Genomic DNA, 19,336 nt, shown 5'->3' with positions numbered 1-19,336 from the left:
AAAATAAAACTTTCCCACTATCACATCTCACCTATAAGTGGCACTGGTCCCCCATTAGCTGGCAGCGTAACAAAGAGGGTGAAGAAACAGCCAATCAAGACGGCGAGAGAAATCAGGTGCATGACGATCCGGGTGTAATAGAGACGGAGAGGCAGGCAATATGACGCCAGCACTACCACAACCATGGCTAGGGCAAGGGTGAATGTTTCATTGAAATGAGAAAAGAAAGTAAAGAAAAATGTTATTCTTTTCAGTTTTGGGGTTTGAAAAACTGGCGATTTTAAATGGAAAAAACGCGTTCTTTAGGGAAATTTCCTAGCAAAATTTAAAAAAAACTTCTCCCTCTGTCTTTTGTTTTTAATACATATTCTTTTTTAAATATATGGCCTGTAATCTCCCCCAAACAAACCCCCACACCAAAAAATAATAATAAATTAGAATATATTATATTATATATTAAAAATTATTAATAATAAAATATATAATAAAATATATCTTTTACTTATAAATGTATATAATTTTAAATTTATATAAAAATATCTATATATATATAAAATATTATATAATATAATATATAAAAATAAAATATATTATTATATATCTATATTTTATAATATATAATATAATATAATATATATTAATTATATATTTTTTTAAAAATAATAAGATATAATAATAATATAAATTTAAAATATATAATATTTATATATAATATATATATATATAATAAATATATTTTAATATATATATTTATATTTAATATATATATATATATATTTTAAAATATATTTTATAAATATATACAATATAAAGCTGACGTTTAAAAGGGAAAAAAAAAGCGTTCTTCAGGTAAAATTTTTCTACAATATCAAAAAAAAAATTCTCCCCTGTCTTAGTTTTTTTTTAAAATATTACTTTTATACTAGGGGTCTCCTGTAACATCCCCATCAACCAAAACCCCCACATATATATTTTATTATTATAATAATATAATAAGGATATATATATTAAGATATATATAATTTTAATTTTAATATAATATATAAAAGACATATATATATTTTTAATATAATTTTTTTTTTTATAATATATATAAGATATTTAAAAAAAGATATTTAATTAATTTTACTATAAATTATAAAATATATAATGATATTAAAAAAAGAAATATGATCATAAAAAAATAAATAAAAAAATTAAAATATAATAAAAAAAATTAATTATATATAAATAAGATATTATAAAATATTAATAAAATATATATAATAATTTTAAAAAAAAATATATATATTATAAAAAATAAACATATAAAAAAATAAATTATAATAAATAATAAAATATAAATATAATATTAGTTTTATTTAAAATTATATATACATTTTATATAATTTTATATCTATAAAAATTTTTAAAATTTTAAAAAATAATTAAAATACTATATACATATATTTTAAAATTATATATATAAAATATATAAAATTTTTATTATAATATATAATTTTATATATATATTTTTATATTTAATTATATTAATATATTTTTATATTTATATATAATTTTTATATATATATATATATATATTAAAATAAATAAAAATTTTTTATAAAGGCCCCCCGGTGGCGAATGGTTAGAGGGGTGACTCAAAAAATGTCAAAGACGGCAATCTGAATTTTGAGGGGTTGAGTCACCGACCGGCCGCGTTTTTTTCCCCCGGGGAAAGGGAAATCCAACCCCGGGTTGCCTGCCTAGCCCCTGGGTGGCCCAAACCCCGCTCAAGCAGTCTGGTCCAAAACCCCGGGTAAAATTTAAAAGAGAATGTTCCTAAAAAAGGGAAAAAAACCGGGCCCTTGCGTGGGAAAGGGAAAAAAGGGGGCCCTACCCCCGATCACTCCCAAAAGCATTCCCCAAAGTGAAAAAATGCAATTTAGTATCATGCTATGGGCCCCCGGGGGGCTCCCGAATGAAACCCACCCCTTAAGGGTGATAAAATATATATATATATATATATTTTTATATTATATATATATAAATATAATATATTTTATATAAATATATAATATATATATATTATATAAATGTGTGTGTGGGTGTGTGGTGGGGGTTTGTTTTGTTTTGTGTGATAAATATAACATATAAAATATATATTATATATATAAAATATATATAAAATAATTATAAAATATAATATTACCCTTTCATATATATATTAATATATAAAATTTTTTTTAATATATATATAATATATATAAAATAAAAATAATATTGTAAAATAAAATTTTAAAATGCATATATATATATATATTTAAAAATATTTTATATAAAATATTATATATATAATAATATATATTATATATACTATAAGTTAGATAGGTAAATAAAATCGATAAGGGTTTATTTACAGGTTAAAAACCCATAGAATACCTATGTTTTTCTTATCTATATCTTTTTGGTATAATATATATATAATATATATTATATATATATAAAATATTTATATATAGATAAAGGGTATATGATAAAAGTATATATATATATATATTAAATATGGTGGGTGGTTTTGGGGGTATGTTTTGTGTGTGTGTTTGGGATATATTAATATATATATATAAATAAAATATATTTTATCTATAATTATATATAAAATTATTAAAATTATATATATAATATTAACATAGATAATTTAACAAACACACACCACCAAAAACACACACATACACCACACAAACACTCCCCACACACACACACAGACCCCAACCCCACACCAAAACCAACACACAACCCCACATATTTTATATATATTTTGGTTTAAAATAGATATTTTATATAGTTAAAATATTATATATAAAAATACACACACCCACACACAAAACACACCACCACCCCACACCCCACCTACCAAAACCCCACCCCACCCCCACACACCACACACACACAAACCCACACACACAACATAAATATAGATATTTTATATATTATATAAAAATATAAATATTAAATATATAAATAATATATATTATATAATATTATATTTCATTTTATTTTATATAATATATATATATAAAATAAATATTTTATAATATATTATAATATGTGTGTGTGTGTGTGGTGTGTGTGTGTGTGTGTGGGTGTGTGTGTCTGTGTGTGTGTTTTGTGTGTGTGTGTGGGGGAAAGTGTTGGGGAAAAGTGTGTGTGGGGAAAGTGTGTTGTGTGTGTTTTGTGTGTGTGTGTGGGTGTGTGTGAGTGTTTTTGGGGTTTTGTGTGGTTTTGTGGGTATTGTGTGTGTGTGTATTAATTTTATATAAATATATATATAAATATATATATATTTTATCTAATTATATATAAAAAAAAAAAAATATATATAATATATTATTATTTATATAATATATATATTTTTAAAAATATAAAATTTAAAAATATAAAAAAAAAATAAAACACACAAACAAAACACACAAACACACACACCCCACAAAAAATATTTTATATAAATTTTAAAATATATATATATATTATATAGTATTTTATAATATAATATATTATATTAAATTTTAAAAATATACATAATGTTTTATTTTATATAATTTTATATATATATATATATATATATAATATATTTTAATTCATGTATGTATTTATAGTTATATATATAATTTTAATATAAAAATAATTATATAAAATATAATATATGGGGGTGTTGTGTGTGTTGTGTTTGTGTTTTTTGTGTGTGTGTGTGTGTGTGTGTGTGTGTGGTGTGTGTGTGAGTGTTTGTTGGGGTGTGTGTGTGTGTGTTGGGTCTGTGTTTGTTGTTTTGGGATTTTTGCGTGTGTATTTTTATAAACACGCCCCCCCCCAAAAATGTATATATATTTTTATAATATATATTTAAAATAATATATATTATATATATATAAATATTATATCTAATAATATATATTATATATATATATATATTATATATATATATTTTTATATATAATTTTATTAAAATAAAAAAATATTTTATAATTTCACCCCAAAAACCACACCCTACACACACACAAAAAACAATCACAAACCCCACACCCCACACAAAACCAAAATATAAAGGTTAATATATTTTATATTTAAAAAATATTAATATTTTAATTATTTAATATAAAAATATATATATGTATTATATAAAAAATTTCATACCTCACCCCACAACACACAAAAACCCCCACCCCACACACAAAAAAAACCAACCCCAAAAACACACCACAAAACACAACCCCACAAAACAACAAAACCCCAAAATTTTATTAAAATTTTTACTATCTATCTATCATCTATATAATAAAATTAATATTTTATTTTAAAATATATATATATTTAATTTTATATTGACCGCCCTTTTCACAAGTTTTCAAAGTTTTTTGATGCTCTTGGAGTGGGGTATGTGGTACAACCCCAGTTCCTTTTAAAAGGAGGTGCGGGGGTTAACCCTTTTTTTTTTTTTTAAAGGGAATCTTTAGAGAAAAGAAATTACCTTAAAGGTAACAAACCCGCATTCTTTCCCTGGAAAAAGGAAAAAAGGGGGGACCCCACCACGTACTCACTCCCAGAAAAAATCCAAAAAGGAAAACTACAAATTTAAATATCTTTTGGGGCTACGGCGGGCAAAAATAAAAAAATTACCGTATATCAAAAAAAAAAAAAAAAAATGAAAAAAAAAAAAGGGGGAAAATATATAATATATAATTATAAAATTAGATAAAATAATAATATATGTAAATTAATTAAAATATATATAATGTAAATAAAATTTAAAACACGCACACACCCCACACACCCCACACATACCAAAACCACCAACACACACACACACCCACACACAACACACACACAAACACCACCTTATATTTTATAATATAAATATAGGATAAAAATTTTTATATATATATATATATAATATATATTATTAAAATATATATATAATTTACTAATACATTTAAATTTAAAAGTATTTTAAAATATATATATAAAAAACGTATATTAAAATATATATAAAATATATTTAATAAAATAATATATTATAATAAATATAAAATATATATATATATTTATATTTGTGTGGTGTTGTGGGTGTGTGTGTGTGTGTGTTTTGGGGGGTGTGGGGTATGGTTGTGTTTGGGGTTTGTGTTCGTGCATTGTTATATTTTATATATTAGTATATAATATTAAAAATTATATATATAATAATAATATATATTATTTCATGTCCACACAAACACACACAAAAACAAAACACCCCACCCCCACCACACACACACCCCCACCCCATATTTTAAAATTTTAATATATATAATATTTATATATATAAAATATAATTATATATATATATAAAATATATGTATATAATATTTTATAAAAATATAAAATTTATATATATAATTTTAAAATATTATAATAATTATCATATATATACATTATAATTATAATTAAAATAAATATTAAATATAAAATTTATAAAATTTTCACCCCCCAAAACACACACACACCCCAAAAACCACAAAACACACACACCCCACACACCCCACACACAAAAACACACACACACACAAAACCCAAAACCCCACCCCACAAACCCCCACACACACACAGGGCACACAAAATATTTATATACATATATAATAATATTTTATATATATATATAAAATATATAATTAAAATTTAAAATATATATAATTATATATATAATATATATATATTTTATATAAAAAATATATTTTTAATACATTATATGTATATATATTATTATATAAATATATATATATATATATAAAATATATATTTTATATTTTTCTAAATTTTATATATAAAAAAAAACACAAAACACCCCAAAAAAACACACACAAAACACACACACACAAAAAAACATACCACCCCAAAACCCAAATATATATTATATAATATATTTTAAAATTTTAAAATTATAATAAGATTTTATTATATAATATATAAATAATATATAAAAAATTTTATACATTATAAAAATATACATATTTATAAAATATATTAATATTTTTTATATATATAAAATATATAATTATTATAAAATTTTATTTACACCCCACACACCATAAAAATATATATAAATTTTATATTTTATATATATTGGGTATATTATATAAAATATTTATTTATATAATTTGTGGGGTTTTGTTTTGTTTATATATGTATATCCCTATATATATAAAAAAAATATATAAAAATATAAAAACCACCACAAATTTTTCATTTCATATAAAAGTATATAATTTTATTAAAAAAATATTTAATTTTATTATATATATATTTTATATAGATTTATATATTAAATATAATTTTATATATAGATAATTTAATTTTATAAATATTATATTATATTATATAATATATATATATATAGAAAATTGTCCCATGTTTACAATGCATATATATGATATATATTATATTATTATAGTAATTTTATATTTTAAAAATATATAAAATATATATATTATAATATAATATGTATATTTTAAACCATATGGGAAAGTATATATATATTTTATATTATATAATTTTAAAATATTATATATATATTTTTATATTATAATATAATATATATAATAAAAATATAAAATGGTATATAAAAATTTAAAATATAATTATGGAAAAGTATATATTATATTTAATAATTTATAAGATATATATTTTAAAATATAAAATAATTTAAAATAAAATTTTATATATATATATAAATATATATATATAAAAAAATTTTTTATATATAGGGATACATATACATTTCATTTTTATATAAATTTTATTATATTTTTTATAATTTTTATAATAATATATTAAAATATAAAAATTATATTATATAAATATATTACCTATTTTTTACATACATATATATAAAATATATAATATATAATAATATAAAATAAATTTTATTATATATTTTAAAATATTTTATGTATAAAAGGTTTTTATATAAACATACCCCCAACACCCCCCACACACAAAAACCCCCCAAAAATATAATAATAATAATATATATAAAATATATAAATATTTTATAGGAAAATTTTATAAAATTATATATAATAAAAATGTAATAATAAGGGTAAAATAGATAAATATAATATTTTAATATATATATATAAAATTATATTTTAAAATATATTTTTTTTTTTTTTTTTTTTTTTTTTTTTTTTTTTTTTAAGCATAATTATATATAAAATATTAATTATATAATATATTTATATATAAAAATTTATATATATATATATTATATATATAAAATTTTATATTTGTATATATATAAAATATATATATATATAATTATATAATATATTTTATACATATACATTATAATATAACTAGCTAGGTAGAAGATGGATAGGGTAGTTGGGTAGAAATAGATAATAAAATAGAATACATATATATTTTAAAAAAATATATATATTATATATATAAAAAATATTTATATATGATTGTATCCACACACACACACACCCACCCAACAAACAAACCCAAAAAAACCCACACAAAACCCCACCAAATCCATCCCATGTAATTTTATACATACATATATATATATTTAAAATATATTAAAAATTATATTATAATATATATATATAATATTATATTATAAAATTTAATTATATATATAATAAAATATAATATATTATATATATATATATATATATTTTATTTTATATAATATATATAACCCCCATATATATATAAAATTTTTTATAAAATTTTTTAATATATTATATATATTTTTAAAAATTTTAAAATATATATATATATATTTTTATATTGGGAGGGAAAAATTTTGTTATGTTTTTCATATGCAAACATATGCATTTATATATTATATAATATATTAAAAATTATATATATATTATATATTTTATATATAAAATATATATATATATATATATATTTTTTAAATCTATATATTATATTAAAATATTTTAATTTATATATATTTTAAAATACTATATATATATAAATTTTATATATCATAATTGAATTTTAAATATTTAATATTATATATATTATATAATATATAATATAATTATATAAAAATTACACACACAAACCCCAAAAACACACACACACCATATATATTATAATATAATATAATATATATATTATATATATTTAATATATATATAAAATATAAAAATTAATATGGGGTGTGTGTGTGTGTTGTGTGTGTGTGTGGTTTTATATTATTTTATATATATATTAATGTATATAATAATATTATAATATATAAAAATAAAAATTTTATTTTATATAAACATATTGTATATTTAAAATATATATAAAATATATATATAATATAATATATATATATATTACATATAAAACACCACCCCCCCACACACACCCACCAAACAAAACATATTTTAAAATATTATATATTTTATATATAAATATATAATTTTATATATTATATTTTAATATTTTATAAAATATAAAATAATTATATATATAACATATATATGTATTAAAAAAATATATATAAATAAAATATATATTTTTATATAGATAAAATATATTAATTATAATGTACAAAAAACGTGTTTTAGTATGTATGTAAAATTTTTTAAATAGCAAATAACCACACACACACCCACCCCACACAAAACCCACACACCCCACCATACACACCCCACAAAACACACAGACACATTTCACCACAAAAAACACACACACCCAAAAAAAAACACAAAACAAACACAAAAAAAAACCCCACCAAAAAACCCACACACGGGGGCACACACACACCAAAAAACACCAAAAAACCCCCCCACACCACAACCAAAACACACCAAAAAACACACAAAACATAAAAATATATATTTCATATATTTTATATATATATATAATATATATATATATATATATATATATATACCCATAAAATATAATATATAAAAAATATTTTATAAAAATATATATTATATATTTTTATATATAATATATATATTTAAAATATTTTATAATATATAATTATATAATAATTATTAAAATTAAAATATATATTATATTTTAAAATATATAAATTTTAAATTTTAAAATATAAAATACCCTAATAATTTTAAAATACACTAAAAAAACCCCACCCCCAAAACCCAAAAACCCAAAACACCACCACCAACACCCCACCAAATTTAATACATATATAAAATATATTTATATATTATATATATATATATATAATAAAATTATATATTTATATTTTAATATAAATATGTATATAAAAATATATATAATTAGATTTTATATTATTATTTTTAATTTAAAATATATATTAAATATATATATATAAAATATATATTTATAAATATAATATAATATTATAAAATTTTATATATATTTTATTTAAAATTATATAAATATATATATATAAAAATTTTATATATAATATATATTTGTATATATGCAAATTTAAAACACACACACCCCCAAACCCCACACCACAACACACAAACCCCACCCCCACAACACCCCCCACAACACACTAAAAAACACAAAAAACCAAAACAACCCCCACATAGGGATTAATATATAAAAATTTTTATATATATTTATTATATATAAAAATATATATTATATTAAAATATAAAATATTAATATTTTATATACTTTAACATAATATTATATTATATATTTAAAAATATATATTATATTATATTTTTAATATATTATAATAAATTTTATTTTTATAAATTTTTAAAAAAAAGGTTTTTTAAATTTATTTTTTTTTATTTTTTTTTAATATAATTAAAATTATAAAATAATATATATATATAAATAAGTTTTTTTTTTTATATATAATGTTTTTTGTGTGTGGTGGTGTTTGTTGTGGGTGTGGGGGGTTTTGTGTGTGTGTGTGTGTGTGGGTGTGTGGTGTGTTGTGGGTGTGTGTGGTGTGTGTTTTGTGTGTGTCTGTGTTTGTGTGGGGTAATGCGTTTTGTATTTTTATAAAAACGCCCCCCCCCCAAAATGTATATTTTTAATAATTTTATATATAAAATATATATAAATATATATATATATATTATATATTAAAATTTTGGTATATATTATATATAATTTAAAAATATATAAATAAAATTTTATAAAATAATATAAAAATATATTTTAAAATATATATAAATATATATTTTTCCCGCATACACCCACAACACCCCAAAAAAATAAAACTCAAAAAAACCACACAAAACACCCAAAAAATAATAAAAATTAAGTATAATTATATTTTAAAATAATAATATATATATATTATATATATTTTTTTTTTTTTATATAAAAATAATAACAACATACCCCGCACCCCACATACACACCAAAAACACCCAAAAAAAACACCCAAAAACAAAACCAACACACACACACACACACACACACATTATCTATCTATCTATTATCATTTATCTAAATCTATAATATATATATATATATATTTATATTTAAAATTTTATATAATATAATTTTTATATATAATAATATTTGAGGGCCCCCGTTTTCCCCAAAATTTTTTATGTGTGATTTCTCTTGGGGTGAGGGATGTGGTAGCAACCCCCCGTTCCCTTTTAAAAGGGAGTGCCGGTGTTACCCTTTTTTTTTTTTTTAGGTAATCTTTAGAGAAAAGATTACCCCCCAAAAGGGAACACCCGCTTCTCCGTGGAAAGGAAAATAGGGACCCCACCACGTACTCACTCCCAAAATAATCCCCAAAAAAGGGGAAAAACAATTTAAATATCGTGACTACGGGGGGGGCCCAAAAAAATAAAATTATTCCGTTTATCAAAAAAAAAAAAAAAAAAAAAAAAAAAAAATGTATATATTTATATATAAAATAAATATATATAATAAAATTAAAATTTAAATAGTATTTAGGGGGTACCCTACTACACGCACCCCAACACCCAAAACACACAATTTCACACACAACAACCCCCCCCACCCCAAACACAAACCCCCCACACACACACACAAAACACCACCCCTATATTAAATATATTTTATATTATATAATTTTAAAAATTTATATTATTATATATTATATATAATATTATAATTACCCTATATACAAATTAAAAGGAAATATATATAAAATACGTAAAAATATATAATATAAAATTTTATAAAATATATATATATTTTATATATATATATATATATATTTTACATATTTTAAAAATATAATATTATATTAATATAATATATATTAATATTATATTATATATTATATTTTGGTTTTTTGTGTGTGGTTTTGTGTGTGTGTGTTGGGGGTGTGTGTGTGGGGTGTATGGTGTGGGGGTGCGTGTGTGTGTTTTGTTTCCCGGGATATATATATATATATATATTTTTATAATATATATATCTATAATTAAAAATATTATATATATTTTATTTTATATATATAATAATATATAAAATGTACACACCACCACACACCACCAAAACCCCCCCACACACAACACACCACATATATATATATAAAATATATATTATATATATTATATATATAATAATATTTAAAAATAATAATAAATTTTTAAAAATTATATAATATATATATATATATATATTAAAATAGAAAATTTTTATATATAATATATTAAAATATATTAAACAACCAAACACACACACACACCCCCCCCACACAACCAAAAAACAAACACACACACACCCCACCCCCCAAACACACACACAAGCACACACACACACCACAAAAAAAACACACACCCCACAAACCAACCCCACACCAAAAGACACACACATTAAAGTATATCAAAAATTATATATATATATATATAAAATATAAAAATATATTATATATATAATATTAAAAAATTAAAAATTTGGGACATATTTTAAAAATATATATATTTTTATTAAAATATATATAGTTTTATATTTTATATAATATAAAATATATATAAATTTTTCCTATAATATTAAAAAAATAAATTTTAAAATATATTATAAAATATATTATAAATAATTAATAAAATATAAATAATTTTTATATAACTTATATGTAATATATATATTTATATATATATATATATTTTAAAAATTATATAAAATATAAATAATAATTATATATATTATATAAAAATAAAAATAAATATTATTTTAAAAAATAACACACCACCCCCAACACAAACCCCACCACCCCACACACACCCCAAAAAACACAACACAAAACACACACCAAAATATTTTATATAATAAAATATTTTAAAATTTTATATATATATAATATATATAATATAATCTTTTAAAAATATATAAAATAATTATATATACTTTTAATTAAAGTATAAAATAAATATACCAAAAAAAATATATAAAAAATATAAATATATAAAATTTTATTATAAAATAATATATATATATAAAATATATATATTTTTAAAATAAGAAAAATTTTTTATATATATATAAAAAATATATATTATATAAAATATATATATATATTAAAATATAATTTATATATATTTTATTATATAAATTTTTGTGTGTATGTAAGTATAATATGGGGATATACAAAATTTTAAAATATTTAAAAATTATTTCATTAAAATACACACACATATTTTTCTACTATAATGTAAAATTATATAATATATATATTTAATTTTAATTTTATATTAAAAATATATAAAATTTTATATATAAAATTTTTATTTAAATATATAATAGAAATATGTGTCTAGTATACATATTTTAAAATTTTAAAAAATAAATTTTAAAATTAAATAATTTTTATATATAATTAATTTTTTTTATTTTTTTTTTAAAAATAATTTTATTATATATATAAAATATATATTTTATTAAAACACATCCTTGAATGTATAATTAAATAATTTATTTAAAATTTAATAATATATATATAAATATTTATACATATTTATTATATTATATATAATATGAATTATTTTATATAAAATTGAAAGTATTTTATAATAAAATTTATAATATAAAAATATATATAAAAATTTTTATATAAAAATATAAATAAAATCTTTTTAATGTATTTCATAAAAATTTCCAAAAAAATATTTTATAATATATAAAATATATATTTTAAACTAATATATATATATATTTTATATATAAAACTATATATAAAAAATTAAATTTTATATAAAAATTAAAATTTTAATAATATATAAAATATATAAATATATATATAATTAATATTTTATATTTTAAAATAAAATAAAATTTTATGTTTTATATTTTATAAAACCACACCAACCCCAAAACACACACACCACCACACATAATTTTTTTATATATTAAAATATTTTATATTATATATATATATCAAAACCCTATATATAATATTAATCATTATAATTATAAAATATTAAAATAATATATATTATTTATATTATATATTAAAAATTATTTATATATATAAATTTTTTTTTTTTTTTTTTTTTTTTTTTTTTATATACATAATATATATTTTATAATTATATATATATTTTAAAAATTTAATATATATAATTTTATAAAATATTGTATATATATATATAAAAATATATATATAAAATATTTTCATTTATATTTTAGTAGCCCAGGTAGATAGATGGTAGATAGATTGATAGATGATAGATAGAAAGATAGATAGATATAATTCATAAAATATATTTTATTATTTTATAATATATATATTATATATATATAATATAATTAATATATATGATTGTTCCACACACACACACCAACACACTACAAAACCACCCACACCCACACACACACCCCACCCCACACCTCAACCCCCCACAGGGGGATATATACAATTTTTAAAAATATATAAATTTTTTTATTAAAAATTATAAATAAAATATATAATATAATATATAAAATATATATATATATATTTTATACATAATAAAATATATTATAAAATATATATATATAATATAAAATATATTTTATTAAATATACCAAAATATTATATATATATATATATATAAATATATTTTATATTTTTTTATTTTATATAAAATTTTTTATATATATATATATAAAAAATGGAGAAATATGTGTCCCAGGGATAAATAGGGAAATACATTATTTCATAGAAAATAGATATATATATAAAATAATATATATCAGAATATAATAATTTTAAAATATTTTAATTATATATACCATATAATAATAGGTATTTTATACTATTTTATAAATTATTATAAATATATATATTATCTATATATTAAAATATAAATTTTTTATATATATTAAAATTAATATTTTACATTATTATATAAAATATAAAATATATTTAATTTTTTAAAATATATATATAATAATATTATATATATATTATTAAAATACATAATTTAAAAAAATATATATTATATATATATAATAAATTTTATTTTATATTTTAATAATTTTTTATATATATATATAATTTACACACAAAACACCCCCACACAACACCCACACCACACAATATATAATTATATAATATTAATTTTTATAAAATTTTTATATATAATAAAATAGGGGTATATTTTATATAAAATAATATTAAAATTGGTTTTGTGTGGTTTTGTGGTGTGTTGTGTGGTGTGTATGTTATATATTTTTAAAATTTTTGGAAAGTATATATATATAAAATATATATATTTTTTTTTTTTTTTTTTTAAAATTTTTTTAAAATATAATTTTATATTATAATAATAATATATATATATAATAATATTTTAATAAATATTTTATTAATATATGATAATATATATTATATATATATATATATATAATAAATATATATTAAAATATATTTTATATATATAAAATAAATATTTTTAATTATATTTTATATATAATATATTTTTAATTATCTATAAAAAAAAAAAAAAACAAAATTTTAAAAAAAAAAAAAACCAAAAAATAAAAAAAATTATAATTTAATATATTTTATATATTAAATAATATATTTATATATAATATAATATTAAAATATATATAAATATATAAAAAAATATTAAAATAAAACTTTTTTTTTATATATATATTATATCTATAATATAAAAAATAAAAATTATTAAAATATTATATGTACAAAACCCCTGTGTAAAGTATGTATGTATATTGGATTTTTAAAGCAAATACACCACACACCCACCCCACACCCAAAAACACACAAAACACATTTCACACACCCCCACACCCCCCAGACACAAACACACCAAAAAAACCCCCACCCCCCCCAAAAAAAACACACACCCCCACACCCCCCACACAACAAAACCCCACAACAAAGGACACACCCCCCACCCCACACACACACCCCCACACACACACCCAACACACCACCCCCCCAACAAACACACCCCAAAATATATATATATATACATATAAATAATAATATAATAGATATATATAATAATATATAATATTTTTTAACATTTATAATAAAAAAAATATAAGGGTATAAAAAATACAAAAAATATATATAAAAATATAAATATATAGTATAAAATTTTTTTTTAATTTATAAATAGTATATTTTGATATATATATTGTATATTTTAAAAATATATATAAAATATAAATATATTTTTATATATATTAAATTATATATAAAATTTTTATAAAATATATATATATATATAAAATATATTATATATAATATATTTTTTAATATTTTATATATATTAAAAAAATTACACTAAAAAATCACCAAAAACCCCACACAAAACAAAATACACACCCCCACACACACACAAACCCAAGGGATAAACTAATATATAAATTTTTTTTATATAATTAAAATATTATATATATATATATTATATATATATATTATAATATAAAGGAAAATTATATATATATATATTATATATATAAAATATATTTTAAAATAATATTTATAAAATATATTTTAAAAAATATAATTTTATATATATATTTAAAAAGATATTTTATATATATATTATATTTAATTTATATATACATACCCCAAACAAAATATTTTTATATATATATTATATATATTTTATATATATAAAAATATATAAATATATTATGTATATATAATAATTATTTATAATATATATATAATTTTATATATAATTTTTTTAATTAAAATGCAAATTTCCCACACACACACAAAACCCCAAAACACACAACACACACAAAACACCACCCCCAAAAACCCACAACCAAAACACACCCACAAACACATACCCCACAACCCCAAACCCCCAAATACACACCACACAATGTGTATATATATATAATATATATTATATAAATATTAATATATATATAATATTATAAAAAACAAAAAAATAATCAATAATTATATATCTTTTTTATAAAATATATATAATATATTATAATTTTTTATAAAATAATATATATATATATTAAAATTATGTTTTTTTTTTTAAAATTTTTGTGTGTGTGTGTTTTTTGGGGGTGGGGTGTGGTTTTGGTGTGTGGGGTTTTTTGGTTGTGTGGGGAAAGAAATGTGTGGGGTGTGTGTGTGTGTGTGTGTGTGTCTTTGGGTTTTTGGGGTGTATAGCGTGTGTATTTATTAAAAAAACGCCCCCCCCCAAAATTTATAATTATATATAAAATATAATATATATAAAATATAATTATATATAAAATATTATAAAATAATATATATAATATTTATAATATATATGTATAATTTTTATATATATATATATTAAATTTTAATTATATATATATATATAAAAATATATATTATATATATAAAAAATACCGCATTTCACACAATACACACCCCACATACCCACAAAAACACCCACCCAAAAACATATTATAAGTATATATATATATAATATATTATATAAGATAAAATTTTAATTTTTATATATATTAAAAATATACATACCCTTTCCCGCACACACACACACAAAACAAACACACCCCAAAACACACACACACACCCCCACACACCCACCCACACAAAACCCACACACACAAATTTTATATCAAACTATATTTATCTATCTATCTATTTATTATATATATATATATTAATAAAATATTTATATATATATATAAAATTTAATATATATTTAGCCCCCCCGGGTTTTCACAAGTTTTCCCTGTTGTGAAAGTCTTGGATTTAGTATTTTGGGAGCAACCCCAGTTCCTTTAAAAAGGGGGAGTGCTGGTGTTACCATTTTTTTTTTTTTTTAGGTAAACTTTAAGAAGATTACCTTTTAAAAGGGAAAAACCGCATTCCCCGTGGAAAGGAAAAAATAGGGGAAACCCCACCACGTACTCACTCCCAAAAAATAAAACACAAAAAGGAAAAAAATACCCAAATTAAAATATCTTGACTCGGGGGGCCCCAAACATAAAAAAAAAACCGTTTTTTTCAAAAAAAAAAAAAAAAAAAAAAAAAAAAAAAAAGTATAATATATATAATTTTATATATATTTTAAAAAGGATTATATAAAATATTTTTATAAAATTATGGGACATTTAAAAACATACACCACAACCACCACAACACACACATAACCCCCACCCCCCACACACACAACCACCCACACACCCCACACCCAAACACACACCAAAATATTATTAAATTAAATTATAAAATATAATATTTATATATTTAAAAATTATATATATATATATATTTTATTTTATTATACATTTTATACAAAATTAAAGGGAATATATATATTAAAAAGTTTTTTTTAGTATATATATAAATTTTATATATAATTTTAAAATTATATTAAAATAATATTAATATATATAATATATATATATATATAATATATATATAATAAATTTTTATATGTGTGTTTTTGTGTGGGGGTTTTTTGGGTGTGTGTGTGTGTGTGTGTGTGTGTGTGTGTGCGGGTAAAAGTTTTGTGTGGGCGGTTTTGGGGTTTTCCCGCATGTATAATATATTATAATATATATAATATATATAAATATATATAAAATTATATTAAAATATATATTAAAACATGTACAAACCACAACCCCACACCCCACAAAAACCACACACCCCCACAAAACACACCCCACACACACAAAACACAATATATAAAATATAATAAATATTATATACATAAAATATAATATATATAAAATATAATAAATATAAAAATAAAAGTATATATATATATATAATATATATAAATATTTTAACATTAATATTTTAATTTTAATTATATAAAATAAAATAACACCCCTCCCAAACACACACACACACACCCCACACCCCACACCACCACACACCCCACCCCCACACCACACAAAACCCCACAAAACACACACACCCCCACACACACAAAACACACAGGGCCACCCCAAAAATGTTTATACATAAATAATAATATTAATAAATAGATAAAATATATATATATAGGGATATAATTATAAAAATATTTAGGGTATATATTTACAATAATATAATATTTTATTAATATATATATATATTTTATATAAAATTTTATATATATATAATTAATGAAAAAATAAAAAATATTATAAAAATTATATATATATATTATATATATAAAAATATATTTTATAAAAATATTATGTAATATATATATATATATAATATATTATAGTTTTATTAAAATATATAACATAAAAATATTAAAATAAAAATACACACACACACCACACACACACAACCCCACAAAAAACCCCACAAAAAAAACACACCCCACACCACAACCCCCTTAAAATAATTAATATTTTTATTATATATAATAATATATATATATATATAATATAAAATATGATATATATATAATATATAAATATATAAAAACCATATTAAAATATTATTTTAAAATATATAAAATATATTTATATATTTTAATATATATAATATATATATAGATATATTTAAGATATTATATTATATATATTATAAAATTTATCAAAATGTTTTGTGTTTTATGTAGTTATATTGTTATACCCTATATATTAAAAAAATTAACATAATATACACCCCACATATTTTAAAAAAAATAAAGTATTATAAATTTTTAAATTATATATATATAATATTAAAATATTAATATAAATATATATATTATATTAATAAAATATGTGTCTTTGTATACATACCATTTTATTATTTAATATATATATATAATATTATATATATAAAATTTAAATATAAAATAATATATATATTAAAAGAAGATTTTTAGAATTATTAAAATAATTAATTTTAAAAATTTTTTTTTTTTTATATATATATAATATAAAAAAAACATGTAATTTTTATATTATATTAAAATATATAAATATGAATGTTTTGAAT

The sequence above is a fragment of the Penaeus monodon genome, unplaced genomic scaffold (genome assembly GCF_015228065.2).
Source record: "Penaeus monodon isolate SGIC_2016 unplaced genomic scaffold, NSTDA_Pmon_1 PmonScaffold_94, whole genome shotgun sequence".
NCBI lineage: Eukaryota > Metazoa > Arthropoda > Malacostraca > Decapoda > Penaeidae > Penaeus > Penaeus monodon.
The sequence above is the reverse complement of the archived record's forward strand: the minus strand, read 5'-3'. Positions refer to the sequence as shown.